General features: G+C 38.2%; 1 long non-coding RNA gene across 1 annotated transcript in view; it reads right to left on the reverse strand.

The window, feature by feature from the left end:
* The window catches only part of LOC123367893, a 108,332-nt gene extending 102,380 nt beyond the window's left edge, over positions 1–5,952 (reverse strand). Inside the window, exon 1 of the long non-coding RNA XR_006578639.1 lies at positions 5,772–5,952. This is a non-coding gene — a long non-coding RNA (uncharacterized LOC123367893). The remainder of the gene's footprint in view (positions 1–5,771) is intronic.
* Between the last annotated feature and the right edge of the window lie 10,971 nt (positions 5,953–16,923).

The following is a 16,923-nucleotide window of genomic DNA, read 5'->3' on the forward strand; positions in this document are numbered from 1 at the left end:
CTGTATTTAAAACATATTTTAACATTATATAAATAATTACTTACTATTTCTTATTACATTATGTGAAGTACAGCAATACTAAGGCCCTGTCTATAGGAAATCGAGCACTAAGGAGTTGTCTCAATGGGTCAAACCATGTTTTAAAAAGCTTCTTAAACATGATTTCAACCCAGTTGTAGCCAAATCAGGATATAACATGCTCTAGTCAGACAGTGTGGATGGGGACAATACATGTTAGATCCCATTTTGGCCACAACTCTGCTTAAATCAGGTTTAAGGTAAATTGTGAATTGTGGTTTGCCTTATATAGATAGGGAAGGAAAGCGTTAAAATCCTGCACTAGAAGATGGACTGGCAAGACAAGTGGAGGAGCCACCTCAGAATAATAGGAATACATTAACTCACACCTCCCATAATAGGGAGTGGTCTGGTGGAGCACTGGGAACTCGTGGAGCCATTGAATCTGAGGGAGCACAATGTCTTCTGGTGGACAGGTGAGTATGGCTGATCTTCCAACCTCTGACAGGAAGTTGTATGCTTCCTCCCTAGACCAGCTTGTAAGGAGAAGGCACAACAATCATTTTCTCACCCTTCCTTGCTTACTTGGAGGGGCTGGCAGTTGGTTGCAGTGTGAGCCTTCTGAAGTCTTTCATTCAAGAGTGTGCAAGAAGTGCTTAATCCCACTTCAGGGAAAGGAAATGGGAAAGGAGGCTCATTGTACCCTCTCTGTTACTTTGCCCTCTTTCTATCTCAGCCCCCATTTCTCTTCTTGTTGTTTTCCCCCATTCCTTTCCCTTCCCAATGTGTTACCCCATATTTCTCTCCTTCCTGTCTGTTCCCCACCAGTGGTGATGGGGGAACATTTCTTTCACAACCTCTCTTTCCTAAAGTCCTGAGAAAGATGAGAACTGGATTCAGAGCACCCTGTCACTATAGCAATAAGCTGACAGACAGAGGTCTGATGCTGTCATTGGCTAAGTGGGAGTCGTTGGCTGATTGCCCTCTCTACTTCTGTTGCTTTTTGCCCCATTCTGCACTCGTTATACCAGTCAGCATAAGGCAGTGAGAACAGAGAGAAGAGATTATGAAATCTAACAGCCTTGCTCCTGCCCACCACAGCAGCCCCTACCATTGGAGACCTCCCCTCCCCCTCTCAAAATAAAAGAAAATCAAGAGGAGGATAATCTAACTATCACTTCCCAAGACTGGCTTTAAAAAGTGCAGCAGCCATCGATCTGGACAGTTGGGAGACATAGTCATACAATGAGTTATTGGGAATAGACTCCAGGGATACAGTACTACTGTCTAATCATGAGCTGTAACAAGCACACTTCTCTGCTAAGAACTTTTGTAACTAAGCTTTATAAGAGAGTGAGAACTTGAATTATCAGTGACAATAGCTGGTAACTACATAGAAACTTTCAGTGTTAGCAGTTCAGGAATGCAGAGAGTTGATTCAGTGAGAGAACAGGAGTTAGTTCTGGCATTTAGTAAGCACCTCTTGAATTGAAGTTCACTAATGAGTAATTCAAAATAGCTGGCATATTATTGGCCAGATCTGAATTTGCTATCAAGCATTGATATTGATGCCTGTTAGCAATGATATAATTAGTAACACTAGTTCTAGGTTTTATGTAAGTCATCTCTTTCAGTGCTTAGGAGATCCTTTCCAGTATTATCAAGCACACTTACAATATGCCTAAATGTTAAGACGTTTCAAAATGATTCACATTTCTTTGAACATAAAGCATTTTCTGCATGGTTTTTAAACTGACTTGGAAGAAAATGTGCTTAAATTTTACCCAATTCTCCATTTGATCTCCAGTCCAGATCAACAAATGTGCAACATTTAAAATAAAGGTATGAGGGCATGAAAAATTGCTGTGGAAGTTAAATTCTCTTTGTTTAAAAAATAAAACAAGAGAATATATCCTCCAGTAAATTTGCAAAACTCAGAAAAATCTACTTAAAGTTGGAGAAACAAGCACAGGGGGGGAAAAAGACAGCTTAAATATCTTATTTTATATTTTAATCTCCTGGCCTTACAAAATATCTCTATTCCTGACGACTTGTCCTCTCCAATAAGATAACTGATTATAACAAATACAAATAGAGGGTCATCTTTAAGGCTTGCTTTTCATTTGATTTTTAAAGGGAGAAAGGTACAGGGTTTGCAGAATTTTTCAAATGAATCTAGAGAGGGTGGATGAACAGAGTAGGACATCTCCAGCTAAAAACTGGATGTGGCTTTAATTTTAGGCAAGTCATTTTTTGTGGGTGTATAAAACTGGATTGCAGAGGGCATGCAAGTCTCATTGAATTCAGTGTATGATGTGTGCACATTTATCTAAGAGTAGAACATGGCCCCAGAAGCTCTAAGTGGTTAACATACCACTTAGAAAGATAAACACTATTCATTTCAGTAGCATGTGGTAAGGAATAATTGTAATTTAACATACTTGAACCAAAGTAATTACCTTTCCAGTGTTTCCACAGTATGAAATTATAGTCCACAGTAATTTAGAAATATTAATTCTTTCAGGCTACTGACGTGAGTGGTGTATTTGGAATACATTGTGCAGACTGGGGAAAAAATAAGTTTTACATCCTTGTGCTCTATAATCTGACTTCCTTTTCAAATACTGTACGTCAGAACTGCTAGTCGGAGACTGGCTTGTAGATGAAGAGAAACTGACATTCAACCTCTTTATGCACATATGTGAGGTGCTGGCAATTTTTGTTTGTATTTTGTAAGTTTCCATGTATGCAAAACATGAATGTTCCCAAGATAGTCTTTCTTCCCATTTCTTTCTTTGGATTTTTTCCTATTTCTGTATCTTCTTATTGAAAAAGATCAGTTTTGCATGGAGAATGTCATTAATAATGAAATGCAGTCTGTGTGCTTTTTAAAAGTCTATTTCTTGCTTATAAATAAATGGTAATTTGTTTTAAAGCGTCATTGCACACAGTGCTCAGCCAGTTCTCATGCATTCGATTATTTTAAATAAATGTACCATAAATGGAACAAGTTCTTTCTAATTTGCAAATGATATGCAACATTTTTCAAAAAAAAGAAAAAAGAGGAAAAACTGTAAAATTTGTTCTTAACTACATCTCATTAATGTGAAGCTGTTCAATGACCTGTAAAGATTAAAGAATTAGTGAATTGGTAAAATTATCAGAATGAAAAATCTGTATAATTTTGATTTCAATTTAAAAATCTGCTAAACAGTCTTTGGGCTTTAGAAAAGGATATTACTTTTTAATATCTGTTCCCACAAATGTCCTGATATCATTACAAATGGACTGAAATAAAGGCAACAAATAGTATGTTTAAATGTATAGTGTTACAACAGTCTGTTTAAGCTGATGATTTTTTCTTTTCATTAAAACAACTGAAGACATTTAATTAAGTGACCACTCTGCTAAGTGGAGCAAAAATTAATATACATAAATTAATTTATGTGTGGGCAATGATGCATATTTTAAAATATTCTTCAAATGAGGAGCCAAAGAGAAAGAAAACAGTTTAGGAAGAATGTTCTTAAAGACTGTTAGATAATTAATTTTAAATGTCTGAAATACATCGGGTCTACTCATTGGCAGTACTTGAACTAAAAATTGTGACACAATTGCCTTTCAAATACTGGGCCATAGTATTGTAAATGAGTGGGAGAATGACTGCCATCAAAGCTCATCTTGACCAGAAAAATCTGTTGATTGAATATAACACCGATAATGACATGCTGTCTAATATGCTGAAAATGATACGTTGAGGCATGGGTCATCATTGCTAGAATTTGATTCAGAAATGCCTATGGGGATGAGCCCATAAGCAAAAGCCAGACTCACTATGGCAAGAGTCCATATTTCTGCATGAAAAACAAATATGGGCTTAAGGAAGACTCCTTTGACACTTGGAGACTATTTTATGCTCATGTAATCTCATTCATCAAGTATATCCAGTTGAGGCACATAAATTCAGCCTTAATATTGAGCAATTGAAGGAAGAAAGCTAAAAATAGAAGAGCGAGCATTCTGCCTTAGAGTGGAAACTGGAGTGAATTGAACCCAATACTCCTGTAGAATGTTTTGTTGCAGTCTATATGGCTGCCTATATCCGTTTTGGGGCATATGTTTTTTATAACACATTCTTTACAGATATTTGTCTTGAGGTTTCTTTTTTAACCATCATTCCATTAAAATGGGGAGATTTAAAGATATTTCTTTAAGACTCTTGAAGTTTTAACGTCATTCTTACTGGCAGTTGATTGGACAGATTTGGCCTGATTCTCCATTCTCCACTCTGCTCTAGTATAAGTGACTACATAAGTTACAGGACAATGGAGAATCAGGCCCATTGTATCTTACTTCTAAAATTAATGGAAAAAGAAATCTGAAATAGGTAGCAGCAGTGGCATGAGGATCCCGAAGCTGAGCTATTTCTAATTTAAAATGCAAAAGCAGTACTGCAATTAGCATTGGATTGTCGTCCCCCCGTCACTCTCCCCTCCCCCCCTCAAAAAAAAGTGGTGGTGGTGTTTGGAAGGTGCATGGAGGAATTAACCAACTAATGGCAGAGGAGGAATGCTAAAGTCTGGTTGTATAGTAAAAGCTTCCAATGTTTTGGTGTGCTAGTTTTTGTTTTTGTTTTCAGATTCTTCTCTGCATTTGAAGCTGCTGGTGTATAACAGGTACACTTATGAAATTGCTTTGTAGCGTCTGTATTGGAAGTACAATTGCATAATTTGGTATACAGTAATGTAGGAGTTTGTAAAGGTTTTCATAGCACAGACCACATATTAATCTTGACTTGGGCCTCTAGGTAATATCACAATAAATAAGAGGGAGGTTGTCTTGTGGATGACCTCGCCTCTCAGTTGCCATATCTTAATAGCCTCTCTGCAACAACTATAGAACGTGTTTACATGGAAAAATAATATTAGGAAAATGTTAATATATTTTTATCATTTACTGTAATTTAACAGTGGTAAATAATGGAGAAAGCCAGTATCATGTGACCAGCCAGTTATCTGCAGTTAAACAGCAAGTGCTGCATTGACAACAGTTTAAGAACGGTTTAAAAGCTGAAATCATCATGTGTTCACATGACTCCAGCAGTCTGGGTTCCAGGAATAAGGACCCACATGTAGCCTGCTTACCTGCTAGCTTAATCCCCAGGCAGTCTAATGAACATAGCTAGGCTCCAACTGAGCCAGCTGGCCAGCTGAAGGGATCAGCAGCAACAAGGTGCTGGCTGCTCAAAGCTTTCGTCCCTGGCTGTGATAGCTCCTGTGCCTGCTTGTTCAATCTTGTTCTTCCCCTGCCTCACTCCAGCTCCCCTGGCTCTCACCCTTGGCTCTGGCATCTGGCCTCTGATTCTGGTTCTGATCCTTGGTTTTGATTCCTAGCTGTCTACTCTAATCACTAGGTACAACTAGGGTGACCAGACAGCAAATGTGAAAAATTGGGACAGGAGGTGGTGGTGGTGGGGGGGGGGTGTAATAGGAGCCTATATAAGAGAAAGACCCAAAAATCAGGACTGTCTGTATAAAATCGGGACATCTGGTCACCCTAGGTACAACTGCCCTGTCTTGGTCTTAAGAAGTAAAAAAGGGTGAAGTCCTGACTCCACTGTAGTCAATTGCAAAACTCCCTTGGACTTATCTAGAGCCAGGATTTCACTGTAAATATCATGAGACTTGTGGTTAAAAATTGTGAGAATTAGCAATACTGTAATATAAACCTCTTGTCTTGTGTATTACAGATACCTGCCATAGCCTCCATTTCAATGTTCTTCCAGAGATGAGCACTGAAGTAAGAAAACTGCAATGTTCTTACACTCTTGATCATCCACTCACTACTTCCACCATAAGGAAGCTATAACTAGAATGAAAGAGCGGAACAATACAGGGGGTCCTTTCCCAGCTGCTTGTATGTCATGTTCTAATAAATAGCAGTTGGCAGTCGGGTGATGTCCAGGTTCAGTCTAACTCCCACCACTACTGAAAAATTCTAAATTCTAGTATCACCCATAGCATTTCATTGGTGAGTTCACTTCGGTAATGGGAGGGCACTTTGGGGAGTACAAAAGCCTAAGTCCCTGAGGCCACACACAAAGAACAGGGCAGCCACAGTTTTTTACTATTTTTGCTAATAAACACATGCAGCAGTAACTGCCATAACTTAATTACTGCAAAGCAGCTTGAAACCACTAACTTAACACTGCATAAACAAGACATAAAAACAACCTCAGCAGGAATACTGTATCACCCCTCATTTTTGGGCTTGGTCCCACTGAAGTCAATGGCATGAAATTAATGGGAGGAAGTTTGCGCCCCTACTGGGTTAGGACGTCAATGCCTTGTGCCCAGGAAACCCATTTCCTTGTAGCTTCTGCAGTTTCATTTTCATGATACTTCACAAAGGTTTCTCTTTCCAAGTAAAATGCAGGAGTGAGTTTGTTTTTTAACTTTATACATGAGGGACTCGATCGTCACATCTCTAACTAGTGCCAGGGGCTGGTTTGGGCTCTGGTCAGCTGCAGGGCTGTGACAGCCGGGTGACTTAGAGTGACCTTTGCTTCTCTTGCACTGAGCTGAGCCAAAAGTGAGGATTAAACCTTATTGGTTGGCATTTTCAAAAGTACCTAAAATAGTTAGGTGCTCAACTCCCACTGACTTTTGAAAATCCCCTTCCTTTGTCTTTTTAATGATGTACCCCTTTGTCCTGGCCAGACAGTAAGAAAGACAAGATGCAAGGGATGTGGTTTAATTAGGTTACAACTTTATTAACTCATCTGGGAATAAGCAATAAATCCTATATTGCAGGACTGTTGTTTCCACCTGTTCGAGGATGGCTGATGTCAGACCCACTTTTCTAGCCCTGCTCTGAACCCATTGCTGGGAGCCCACTGCTGTCCCCTCATATGAGGATCAAGGGGGACTGAGGAAAAAGGGTTGTCTCCCACTGGACCTGACACTAGGAACTCCAATTTCCCCTCCCTCAGCTTCCTGGGGGATGCCTTCTTCCAAGTGCATTTCCAACTCCAGTTCATTGGGGAACTAGACAACTTATAGAATGATACCTGCACTGGACTAGAGAAACACTGCCACACTGACAGCTTGAACCAAACTGCCTTACCTACCTCACCAGGTCCTGGATTTGCTCTGAGGAAGGTGGAAAAACCCGCCCCACTCTGCCTAATCTGGTGGTGAAGGAAAAATTTATTCCCAGCTGCCCAAAAGGTGACTAGTGATCCCAAGAATGGGTGTGACTGCTCTGAGATGAAGGGGGGCTCTCACTGTCTACTCTTAACCCGAAGGAAGGGACATCTGAGTCAGGGGTGGACTGGAAGAGGCTGAGGTGGCACATGGGCACCTGTGGGAGGGGGTGTATTTATACTCTGTTCCATGTGTGAGTCAGGCTCTGCAGTGTTCATTGTTAACAAGTAAAAAATAGGTTTTCTCCAGGTAGGGAAAACCTCATGAAACTGCACTGGTAAGGACTGATATATTAGCCTTTTATATTGTGAACATTTTACCTCTTTCATTTTTCCTTTTGAAAGCTTTTGATATAGTGTTGAACAAAAGGCTCTTATAATTATGTGCAAGGTTTGCAAGTATTGTATGTAGGATCAACTACTTGAGCTGATGAAGAATTGGCTTTGATACTGGAGACAGAGGGGTACTTGTGAGATGAATCAGTTCTGGATAGAAGGAGGTGGAGAGAAGTGAAGTACCACAAGGATCAGTTTTAGGACTAATTTAATTCATTTTATATATTAATGACCAGAAAGGAGGAACATGTAGTAAGAGGATTAAAGCTGCCAGAGATACAAAAGTTGGGGGCAGTCAAAATAAAGAAACAGGGCAATGTAATTAAGAATGACTTGGATAGATTAGGAACATAGGTAGGGAAGCAGTTTACACAATTCAGTGTCTAGAAACATAAGGCTAGAGACAAAAATGGAAGAGGAATGGGTCACTGGGGTTGTTTAAATGGTTGTACAGAAAATGTTGAAAAGCAGAAGTGTTTGGGAGTTTTGATAGTTCATATAACAGTATCAGAAAAATGCTTAGAAGCATTAGGAAGCCCACTCTCTTTCAACATTTTGGATCATAATAACTTAAAACTGTTGCTTTTTAGCTGGCAGGGTGTGTTCCCTTTTTAGATTTCATTACTATTAATACTTAGCAGTAGTATTGTGGTAGCACTTAGAGGCCACAGACCTGTTGTGCTAGTTGCCATAAAAGCGTATAAAAAAGGAGTTTCCTGCCCTTTATAGTCTAAGTAATTTGTGTTTTTATCATGTAAAGAGGATAGAAATAGATACTTCTTTAAATATCTTGATGCATGAGATAAAACAAAAACCAAAAGCTAACCAACCAAATAAAATCAAACCAATAAAACCAAATCTCCCCATACTCCTCACAGAATGAAAAATACACTCTAAATATGTGTGATTTTCAGATAACATTTCTATTTTACATAAATGGATTTTACCTAGCAATAAATATGATCGGAGATAACATTCTGAGCTCTTGGTACGGCTCCTCTTTTGTGTCTCAGTTCCACTGAAGTACTTTTGTATACACAAGCAAAATTTCCAAACCAGGGTATAGGGAAAGTAATCTATCACTAGGGCATGATCTCCTCAGAGTCCTTTTGCCGGAGTATCCATCCCCCACGTACATGGCATCAACTGAAGATCTATTTTACTCTGTGTCCAGGGAATGTTGCCAAATTTGTCTCAGTAAGTTAGTGAATGTGAAAGCGAGTGAAGATACAAATATCAGTATAAGGAGTACCAATTAATGGTGGCCCCCTCCAGAGGTGATACCATAGCTATTGTGCTCATCTCACATTGAAGTAATAATTCAAAATTAAAGGTGAAAAGGGGCACCCTTGACAAGTATCTTGACCTAGTGAATGGACCACAGAGGCAGCATAATTAATCCATGTCTATATGAGTGAATAAACAAGGCTACAATCAGTGTAGCTTCTCTCACTCGTTTTTCTCCGTTACTGTGAAGTAGTAACTTCTTTCAATCCAGTCAAAGGCTACAGCATGTCTGCTTTTGACCAGGCAAAATAAAACCATTTTAACACTACTTGGAAATTAATGGAGGAGAATTCTCCCTTTGACAAAGCCAATTTGATCTTTTTGTATAATGTTATGCATTTAGGTCTGAAGCCTAGAAGGGAGAATTCTTGCAAAAATGTTTACATTAGTATTTAACAGGGCAATTGGTTTATATGAGAATCACTCAGCTGGGGACTTGCCCCCTTTAGGGATTAGGGCAAAAGCCGCTAATTACATGGTTTCAGGGAGTCTACCAATATCCAGTGGTTAATGATACACATTCATTAGAAGAGGCAAATATTTTTTCAGAGACCACCTAATAAAAGTCACTTTAAAAAACACCTGTACATCTTTTGGTTGTTTTGGACTTCAGTATGTCTAAGGTTTTCCTGTATTTCAGCTATTGTTCAGAGAACTGGTTGGGAAAATGTTTTGGTTGTTTTCTTCTGCAGAAAATTTTGAGTTTTAATTTGAAAGTAAACAAGTTCTCCAGCCAAAACTTTCAGTTTTCAGTCAGAAAGTTTTCAATGAAAACTCAATTTTCCACAGAAAGGAGACACTTTTTTGGGGGGAAAAAGTCAAAACCCCAATCATAAAACAATTTAGATGAAATTTTTTTGACCAGCCCTCATTTTGTGCAACTCCAAAGCTGGTCTTTGGAGCATGGTTCTTTGCCCTAGTTGGACTTGGAATGATGGAATCTCAGGGAAGTGGGGGAGGGGTTTACAGGCTCTCTCTACAAGCCAAAATTGCAATAGATAGCTGCTCGTTTGTGACATTTCAAATATGTAATTTCAGTAAAGCACAATGTCAAGCTAGATGAGGATTTGTACATCAATCTGAGGGGGAAAAACAAGCCTTGGATTTTTGTAAATATTGAAATTTCAAGGACTTGAAAATCACATTGAAACTGACAAAACATTTAATGTGAAAGTCTAGGGGAAAAAAATCTAATTTTGCCGAATAGCCTTATTTGCCCAGCACTACAGAGCATGTGAAAGATTATCAGGCTAGGTGTCCATATCTGGAGCTAATTTTATACAAAGGGAAGAGCACTAATAACAGTAAAATGTGGAAGTGGGAAGATTTCATCTTATTCCCTGGAAGAAGTGAAGAAGACAGTACTGTTGTACGTTTTCTTCTAGGGGCAAAGAAGATGACAATAATTTTCAAAACTGTGCAAAACCAAATTTAATCAAGAACCCAAAAGACGGATGCTTCTTTATCCTTCTTCCCTCTTTAACTTACATTTCAGTGGAAGTGATACTTATGCAGGTACAGAAGATCAAACAGTGTAGTCTTGTGCAACTCTAGTGTAATCCCAAATTCAAAATTTAGGCACACGGCACAAGTTAGACACAGATATAATCACAAAACATGTATGCCATGTATTAGATGTGAGTATGATGATCCATTTCAGCTACATGTCATATTAGTCAGGGGTTGTTTTGAAGAAAAATATTTACTCTTTTTTATTTTTCCTTAGCTGCTCCTATTTTACTTGTTTTCCCTATAATCTCCTCCTTTGCAGTGATGGAGATACGAGTGGGATTAGAACCAACACAAAACACAGATTTTAATTTTGCTAATATTTTCCTACAATGCCTCAGTTTCTATCTCTTGATAACACTCCTACTGTGGGAAATAAGGTCACATAACCCACTGGTACTTGTTTCACAATACTTGCTGATGAGGAGCATTTTGCTATTCTCACATCTCTCTATCCACCCCCACCTTGCTCTGCCCCCTGCTAATAACAGCTAGGCCAAATTTCCCAGATTAATCTGATGTGCAAGGAACAGTGATGTAAACTTGAAAATTAAATGTACACAACAGCAGAGGTTTCAGAATGGAAGATGTACATTTTATTTTGTGTGCTGTGTGACAGAGAGACTCAGAAACAGATACACAGCCTTGCCCATAGCCACTGTATTCCACAAACCCTTTGAAATATTTCAGTTTCATGTCTGTGCTAATTAAAGAGCAATGACCTTCTCATTAGCACCAAGAGGGCTGATGATGATTGTTCCCCGTTTTTCTTAATGGATGCAAGCTACATGCATGATCTTGGAATATCAAAGCAATTCTCCAAGATATTTATTAGAGTCAAAATTATGAAAACACATAGCAAACCTTTAGTTTGAATTACAAGTGTTAATATATGCAGAACCAAATGAATAGCTCAGCTTTCTTCCTCTCTTGTATCTTAAATTTTTCATTACAAATTTCCAGGGCTTCAAAGTAGCATCTCACAGTCGGTCCCCTTTTTTCTCTCTCGCATGACAAAGAGCTGTCAAAAATTGTTCCTGTGTTTGTTAGTATTTTTCTCTTTTTTCTCTCATCTAAATGTCAAACAACTTAGCTTAAATAAAGCACAGCATTCTTCATCTGGTGCGTCTCAAAAGAAAAACAACACCACAGAAGGCGTCTAAAAAGGCCCTAATTAATGTTTCTCATTGATTTTGTTTTAGTGTGATGTATTTTATGAAAAAAATATGAATCCAGAAGGCACTCTCATTAAAATCATTAGCAGCTCAATGTTAGCTGAAAACAGCTCATTCTTTGGTGCACTGTAGTGCTTAAAAGCATGTTCACACATACAGCTCCTTATTTAACATCAGAAGCTAGTGCTAGCTGAAAACTAACATTAGGTTTGTCAGGTACTATTGAACTATGATGAACACAATGCACAAAAGCTCTATCAAGGTGAATAATATGAATATAGTGTAGCTGTATCATGCCGACCTTTTCAGGCTGTCTTTCATGCATACAAGCATAAAAATGTAACCTCCAGACACTAATTTCTACATTAGCCATTTGAACAATAGTAACAGTGAAAAGAAAATGAAAAAAAAATAATTTGGGTCTGGTGACTGCCTGGTATGTTCAAATAGGCTCAGGAATATTTCAGCAATAAGACCCAACTGGTTTCTTTATTTAGGCAAGCGTTTTAAAGTTAGGTGCCAAAACTAACAGAGACACGGCACTATCACAGAACAACAATCTCAGTTCTGATTTCGTACAACTATAAAGTGACCATTGTAACAGGATTTTTTTTTTAAATTTGGGAGCACATTCTAAAGCCTCAAGTTAAATTAGATGGTTGGCAATTTTCAAATAGATATAAAAAAGAGTGCTTTTTTCCCTGGTCTAATTATTTTTAATTTTATTTATATACCATCCAAAAAGTGCTAGTACTTTCCAGTGCAACTATGACATGGTCTACCTTGAAGCTCTCTGCAATTCGGACTGTTTGACAGGGCTACCCTTTATTTAAGACTGAAAGGAATCTTTTGTGGAAAAAGCTATTTCTAACTCGGGAGAGCCTGGTTAAAGAAACTTGCTGTTCTCATCTAGAAGTGACCATCTTCAAAAATTACGTGTTACTTATTTGAGAGCCATTTGAATAAGTTGTACCAACTCAATGTAGTTCCAAAAAGATGATAAAGTGAGAGGGCTTTGGAGAGAGAATAGCTATTCTTGCAATGCTATCAAGCAAGGCTTTAGGAATTGCTTACATTTTTTAAGATTGAAATAGTGGTGTTACGTTGAAGAAGTTTGTCAAATTCTTTCTTGCACCTGAGACATGCTCTAGCCAGTGATGCTTAGACGCATGATGCTTACGTTAGTACCAATTTTAAAGAATTCTAAAACAATAAAAATAGGCCTCTTTTCTGCTATTTGCCTTTGTATTTTCAAAAACCTTTTATCAGCTGAAATAATAAATTTGGGAATAGTATTCCAGTTTCATGGTGTTATACTTGAAAAATAGGGTTAGTGTTTGTATGTGTTTGGGGCATATAAATACTTTATATTAGTTTTAGCAATACAAATATTTGGGGTTATTGAAATAAAAGAAATGTAGTGAAATTCCAGGATGACACACATTCATTTATGTTCTGGTTCTTAAATACTAAATTCGCTAGTGCAAATCAAATAGTTAATGGACTTATACTAGTATATGGCATTCCCCCATTACAAAAGTCACACTTTTAGTATTATAGTTAACATTTATTTTGGTGTGATCACCTTTAATAGAGTTATCAACAAAATGTTCATAGAAAAATAATTACACCACAAGTATGAAAATTTAGATCCAGATATGAACAGTAAACCTGTATTAATTTAAGACTCAAAATATGTTAATGCTTTGTAATATTTTTTCTTTATAGTGAACACAATAGTGAGGTCATTTGTAATAAAGATGTTAATATTGAACCTTGGTAGTTTTACCTCTCAGGGCCATAGGATATTTATGGATGAAATATGGTACAGAGATTCTTAAAATGTTGTTTTATGGCAACCTCTATGCAGTGCTATAAAATATTTCCTATGAATGATAAATAAACTCAAGATCTGTCTTTGTAAAGAGCTGTACACTTTCACTTATGACCAATCTGACTTTAGTGATATTTTATTTATCGGTGCTACACCAACCCAGATGTACCCCTTTTTCAGCTTCCTTGATGTTAGGGGAATTGCACCTACTTACATCAGAGCTGAATTTGGCCCAAGAAATAGTACGACTATAAATCATTATGGTCACTCTTTGACTTTGATATGAATTGCTGTTATAGAAAGCGCTCCATTTAAAAAATAAAGATATCTAATTGTCCAGTATGTCTGCAAATAATTATTTTAGATTATTTTTCAGATGCACTAGGAAACAGATATAGGTAGTATATTGAGTTTGGTAAGAGACTATAAATAAGCAACACAAATTGGCTTTTAATTCTCTGTTGAAATATTGACTGAATTTATTCATACTAATGAAGTTGTAGTGTATAATAGACACAGCAGTATCCGGAAAAGAGTAAAGGCAGGTCTGTTGATGAAGCTTCAATATATTTTACATCCATGTGGATGTCTCAGGCACAAAAGCTATGAGAGTAGTCTCAGCAATACAACCACATCCTGACTAGAAACCCTATTCTGTTCTCAGTCAAACAGGTGTGAAATTGGAGCAATGCCAATGAACTCAATAGAATTGCTCTATTTAGAGTGGATTCATACCCCAAATAAATGAAAGCAAAATTTTAGCCTTAGTTGTGTTGCAGTGGTAATATGGAGGCAATTGTCCAGTTGTTGAGCTCTGCATCCTGCTTGACTATTCAGTAGAGATACAAGGTCTTTCCTGTATGAGGAGAGTGAGCATCCGTTTTCTATGGCTGTGGACATGAATATGGGGAAAAATCAATTTTTGTAAAGTTTACACAATCCCAACTTTTTGACCATTTGTTTTGAACGTTATTTAGTATGATCTATACTGAGATTGGGACTCCAAAGTGCTAAGCACTGTCCCGGCCAATGGGAACTGTGGGGACGGCACTTCGGGCAGGGGCAGCGTGCGGAGCCCCCTGGCTGCCCCTACACATAGGAGCCGGAGTGGGGACATGCCACTGCTTCCAGGAGCCACATAGAACAGGGCAAGCCCCAAACCCTGCTCCCTGGCTGAAGCGCTGGAGCGAGGCAAGCCCTGGACCCTGCTCCCCTGGCGGGCATTCAAGGGCCAGATTAAAATATCTGGAGGGCCCAATGTGGTCCAGACTATAGAAGTGTCAGTCCCTGCACCAAAGAGCTTACACTCTAAATAGAGAAGACAGACAAAGAGTAGAGAGGTGAAGTGAGTTGCATACGGTCACATAGCAGATCCAGATGGCAGATCCAGGTGTCCTGATTCTCGTGTTCTATCCACTAGACAACACTACCTCTCTGCCATGCTGCATCTCTTTCACTTGGGGATCAGTGTTTTTAACCTCTGATCTGTATGACTATAAGTTGCTACATAAGTGAAATGTTCATTGATGGTACAAGCTACTTCTTGCCATAGAACAAGCTTCAGGGACCTGGATCTTGAGTGCTAATTGTCTCAAATATTTTGCATGAGCCAAGAATTTACTGCCTGGGGGAAGTTGAATGGTTTTAAAATAAAGAAGTTCCTTGTTACTTATGGGTGTCACCCATTAGATTTCTTCCACTGTGCAAAATTTATCAGCACGGTGTATGTGGTTACTGTCAAAGAGCTATGTACTCTGACAGCAGCCAGAATATGTTTTTTATCTCTTTCAACTTAAAGAGCTTTACTCTGCTATGCAATTATTAACCATTCTTCAGTAACTGATAGATAATGCATTTGCAGCTGTAATTTGCAACAGCTGTATGAGAAGCTGATTGATGGATGGAGATGAACCAGTGCAGCAAAGTTTGGCTCTAGCTCTAAACTGATCCAAGTTAGGGGATGTTCTGATCGGAACTTTACAAAGAGGCTCACTTCTGAGGCTAGGACACTGTATTAGCGGAACCAAATCATTTTTGGTTGAACTTTAGGAAAGCATGTTCTCAGCTGCAAAAAGTCAGCCTCACAGTAGACCTGTGACAATTCAGGAGTGCCAAAATACTTCAATAAAAGGCAAAGGAGAGACACATATTAGCACCTCTCCTTCTGCCTGTAGGATTGCTTCTGTATTATCTGGAATCATATGTAACAGAGGATCAATTATATCCAGAAGCTGTTGCATGTGGGCGCCTCCCTTTCACTGGGGGATAAGTGCTTTTAACCTTTGATCTGGATGTTGTCATTACTGTGATAGGTTACTCAGTTTTAATTTTGTATTGTCAGTAATGTGGATTTAATATCTCTGGAAATAATATCTCATCAAAAATCCATCTCACATAATAGACTCCGATTGTCTAAGGATGCTCATCTGGGCAGATGTTTTTCCATTATGAACATCTTTCCTTGCAGTCCTAGAAATTTCCTGAGTTCTTACTAAAGCCTCCTCAAACCCCCCATCACTGTACCATTAAATAGGATTTCCTTTACTATAGAATAAGACAGAATATATGCCCATTTACTTTTCTTGTGTCCCTCTGTATTCTATTGAAAACAGCATCCCAGAATGTCTTTTGTTTCCATTCCTTTTCTTTATGGTTGAAACAGAACTTGCCCTGAAGATATGTCCTGTATTGTTCAGTAAATGCATTTGCTACAGACAGAAAATGAGGGGAATGTATTGAGCAACATACTTCAAACTCGTGCTTTTAATTAGCTGGGGACAGGATTTAGCAAGTCACAGCTTTTATTTAAACAGTCCTGACATAACTCAGCTTTACAACATCAAATTTAACACTTAAGTCCATATTAACAAAAACAGATGGCTTTCAAAAATCTCTCTTTAGAGTGTTAATGTTAGTTTAGACGATACACTGCATTTTGAGAATTTTGGGAAATAATTGCTGGTTGCAGGTCACATGATTGGGCTATGAGCCAGTCTACTACATATCCATGCAAATGCTTTACATTATGATGTATGACAATGTGTCATGCTTGACACTTTGAAGATTATCGGTGTTCAGATCTGGTACTGCAGTGCTGATTTAGCTCTATATAACAGTTCATACTGTATGTACTCAGCACACAATATGATTCTTAACTTTCACTCTGCATAACAATACTTGGAATGGGAGACTTTTCCCTATAAATTTCAGATTAAAAAATAATAATTTAAAGCTACATACCAAGGAGTCCATTTTTAGCCACATGTGCAGTTGAATAAACATTCAACTCTCATTAGCATGAGTTGGAATTACATGTCTAAATTGCCCCTCAACGGGTTGAATGCTTACCTCTGAATGTTTAAACTGGAGTGGCAACAGTTACAGCATAATGCCTTTTAAAGTCATAGGTTAGTGGCAGCCTTCCTGGCACAGGAAAAAAACACCTGTTTTTAAATGCTTCACGTAGTTTTAAAATAGGGTTGTATCTAACATAACCTTATGGAGTCACATTTTCTGCCCACAAACTGCTTTGCTTATATCTACTTAACATGTTTTCACCT

The sequence above is a fragment of the Mauremys mutica genome, chromosome 4, assembly GCF_020497125.1.
Source record: "Mauremys mutica isolate MM-2020 ecotype Southern chromosome 4, ASM2049712v1, whole genome shotgun sequence".
NCBI lineage: Eukaryota > Metazoa > Chordata > Testudines > Geoemydidae > Mauremys > Mauremys mutica.